The sequence below is a fragment of the Osmerus mordax genome, chromosome 9, assembly GCF_038355195.1.
Source record: "Osmerus mordax isolate fOsmMor3 chromosome 9, fOsmMor3.pri, whole genome shotgun sequence".
Classification (NCBI taxonomy): Eukaryota; Metazoa; Chordata; class Actinopteri; order Osmeriformes; family Osmeridae; genus Osmerus; species Osmerus mordax.
Genome location: NC_090058.1, coordinates 2,728,077 through 2,732,103, shown reverse-complemented (window position 1 = coordinate 2,732,103; position 4,027 = coordinate 2,728,077). Strand labels below are relative to the sequence as shown.

Sequence of the window (4,027 nt, the reverse complement as noted above, 5' to 3'; positions counted from 1 at the left end):
CTTACCGAGATCCGCTGTCTCCATGCATTAATTGTCAGTGGCCGATGTCATCGACCGCCCCACTCCACTATGAATATAATAAACTGGCACACCGTAAAATGCTTCGGTCTTTAAAATAATTTAAACGAAAAACAAAACTACGCACTTCCAACAATCACACGCAAAACGAACTGCTAAATTCGGAGTAATATTGTATTCATTTTCAAATTCGGTATCCAACAACCTATAGTACGCTGTCCACAACACTACGGAGGGCAGCAGCGGACTGACTTGTCCGTCCCAGCGCTCAACTTTTGACCAATCAGATAAAAGGGCTGGAAAAATCTATCGACAGTTTTAACTCCTTCTTCAACACACATCTAATTATAACATGACATGTATACTGTTGAATCACATTCATTTAACAATAAGGCATATATAGTATGCAACACTACAAGTGGCACATTAACCTGTACGACAGTTTTCAATAAGCTATTCGACATAGTTGTGCATGCCTACCACAACGTTCTGAAAAATGGGAGTCGAACAATCTCATGGATGACAGATTTTCGTGTGTAAGTGGTCAAATTAAGACTCGACTACATTTACCGAGCAACAAGCCAGGGCTAAACTACACATCGATCTGCTGCCACCTGGTGGAATTCAACCGCAACTCCCACAGCCGATTGTCATCCACGTCTCCGCTACACACCAAATATTGAGATTTTAAGAATAGAAAGGTCAGGGTATTATCTTTGGTCAGCTTTGGGGAAAAGGTTAAGAAACGGTTGACATTTCAAGGTAAAATTGCATGAAATTGCGCATGGTACATCAGAATGGTGTCACCTTGAAGCCAATAAGGTTTGAAAAACCATCAGTCAATCAGTTGATTTATTGACAAAAAGATATTGAGGCAATGTGGACATTTACATAAATACACCCCTTTCAGAAATGTTGTATTGTATTTCTTATTCCATGTCACCCTATATAAAGACATGTATTCTTCACATCTGTAACAATTTCAAGTCGATTGGATCTATGGTTCATGAGAAGGGTTTTGAAGGTTGTACCAAATTTGTAGCCTGGCTCTGCCCTCCTACGTACTTCTGCTCAATTTTGATTTAGCTTCTGTTCTCGGTCTGGCCATGAGATAAGTAAGTCAGATGTCTCCGGTTAATTTTCTACCGGCCAATCAGCGAACAGAGGGAGTGGCTGTCGTGCGCTAGTTTGTGTTGTAGTTCCATAATGGCGGCGGAGAAAGATGCAAGCGAAGCCATGGTCCGTTTTGGCAATGCTGCCGAATATCCATAAGCTAAAGCCGAGCTAAAGCAGAGTTTTGTTGGTGGCCATGATGTTGTGGCCCTCCTCCCCACGGGGTTCGGGAACAGTTTGATTTTCCAGCTACGGCAGCTAGCTCTGTTACAGTAGTGGTGAAGGAATTGACTAAGGCAAACGCTAGCGATTGGTTATGGCAGATCAGAGTGGCTCTGGGCAGATCCAATAGTTTTAAACTTCAACAGAGTACCCGCCTACAAGGAAGTCAACGCTTGTCAATGGAGCGAGGCCAGACTGTCTGTACAAATGAAATGTACGAGTCTGGTTAGGACCAGACTAATTTGGACAGTACAGCAAAATCTATCGTGGCGGACCTTATGGGTTCTTGAGGCTTTTTTGTTCCCCATGAGAAATAAGGCATGTATACCAATTTTCATGCATTTTGGAGTAATGGGGCGCTGGGGAAATCACGTACACTTTGGGCGTGGCTTATAGCGCCACCTATGGGCGTACGTGGACCACTAGCCGTCTTCGAGTAATGAGTGACCTGTTGTATCATTGGGCCAAATTAGAAAAAAATCGGGTCGAGGACTTTTTGAGCTAATGAGCCATTTAACGTAGAAATATAATAATAATAGGAATAGTAACAAAAACAATAGGTTCCCTCCTACCGGAGGAGAAAGAAAACAAATGTCTGTAGTTTCCCAGATTCGCGTTCTAAGAGCGCTCTTAGAACGGTCCTAAGAAGCTCTTAGCGTTAAGAGCTTCTTAACAAATCTGGGAAACCCGGCCATTATCAGTTATAAAGAAGAGACATACAGCACCACTTTTTGAAAGCAATAAAAGTCATTTATTTTATACATTTAAAACTAGATGACATTACGTTTTCCAAACGTTTCACAGCTCTTATCATTAAAATGTACAAGTGTTTACAAAATAAGAGCAAGCTCTGAAGTAACAGGATATCCAGTCCTTTAATTACTGCATGATTCCTTTTATACAGAAAAAGTAGCTTTATACATTTACATTTCCTTTGTTCTTTATAAAAGAAAAAAAATTATAATCTCTTGAAAGTGTCTTAATAATTTCCTCAATAAAAATAAAACCATTGAAATAGTCGTGACTCGCGAGTGAGCTAGACAATATGAAGCCTGAGAGATAGCTTGAAGTCAGAGCAGAATTGACATAACTGGCACGTCCATGGAGTTGAACACCTTCGCCAGATCAGCCAGTTCACATCAACTCAAGATCATTCTTCATTGTGAGATAGATATACTTGGAAGATATCTTGATAGCGGGAGGAAGAGAGGAGGCTCTCACAACATAGTGTTATGTGCAGAGCAGACTGAGGCATTGAGGACAACGTTCAGGAGCGTTCCTGTGTAATATAAGGAGACTCAACAGTCGGATAGAGTAAACCTCTGAACGACCATTTCTGCCAGTAATGAAAACACGAAGCACAGATCCGGTGAGCAGCAGTTAGTGAGACGGTCAGTGTTTCAAATAAAAGGTAAAGTAATATCATGTAAAATTCTGCTTTAACCCTTGTGTTATCTTCGGGTCATTCTGACCCATCAGTCATTGTGACCCACCGTCGTATTGCGACAGATTTACCGCATACAAAGACAAAGTGAAGCATTTTCTTTTAACAGCTAGGCTGTCTCAGACCCCCCACATTGGAATGGTTAAAAGAAAATTATTTTAATTTGTTTTTGTATTGGGTAAAATTGGGTAAACACAACGATGGTTCGTTATGAACCTTTGGGTCATGTGACCCGAAGGCAGCACGAGGGTTAAGTAGTAGTTTTGTCTGTCTGACAGACACCTGTACAGAGCTTCCTAGTGAAAAAGTCGTACTTTGTCGTAAGAAACAGAAGGAAGTAGGCCTTGCACAGAATATTGCACGAGAAACGTAAGGTTGCTAGGGGATGGAAAACATCAAGCTAGTCAATAGGTGAGTTCGACTTCATGCAGCGCCGGCGTCGCCTGCAGCCCGGCTGACTTGAAGCAGCCAATGGCATTCTCAGCTTCAAGGCAGCCGGCTGTCGGCGCCGCCGGTGCTGCATGAAGTCGAACACACCTCTTGACTGGTGACGATGCACGCGCAGAGGTGTGGACACAGGGTTACATCCTCCACTAGGTGTCATCACTGGCCTGGACGCATTAGTGTCGAGTGGAGAACTGCTTCTCATTGGCCGTCTCAGATTCCTAAAAGCTAAAAGTTCAGATTTGGATGCGGTTTGGAAATCATTAAAATACATGCCATATCATATGTTTAAGAGCACAAGGCACAGCCCATATCGTTAAAGGCTACTGTAAATCCTGCATTTCCTTCAAAACACAGCCACTAAAATAAAGCCTCCATTTTGTTAAATAGTACACATTCATTGGCATTAAAAGCACTGTAGGACTCATAACATCGACTTCAAGATATAAAACCATTGTCTATAAATTGTAGCATTTTTTTTTTTTTTTTGCTGTGCTGAGATAGGTAGCCCGATAATTGTAGCTTTTACTTCATTTCCTTCCAGCATCTGCAGTTTAATCATGACAAACTAAAGAAAACAACGTTTATTAACCATTGTGCCAAACAAGAGACCGGTGGTGCAATGCTAACCGTTATTATCAACATAATTACCTTTATTTACATGGTTATTATGACTTACATTCTTCTAGGTAATCTGAGTCCCGTGGGAGCTCTGGCACAAGTGTGGGAAGCCCGCTAAAGCATAGGAAAATATGTCACAAGACCTTTTATACACAAGCAATAAAC

General features: G+C 41.6%; 1 protein-coding gene across 1 annotated transcript in view; it reads right to left on the bottom strand.

The window, feature by feature from the left end:
* Positions 1–3,810: 3,810 nt before the first annotated feature.
* Positions 3,811–4,027, bottom strand: part of zfyve28 (zinc finger, FYVE domain containing 28) — a 21,123-nt gene continuing 20,906 nt past the window's right edge. Inside the window, 1 exon segment of the mRNA XM_067243736.1 lies at positions 3,811–4,027. This exon segment is cut by the window's right edge and continues 576 nt beyond it. The gene's annotated coding sequence lies outside the window, so the exon portion shown is untranslated.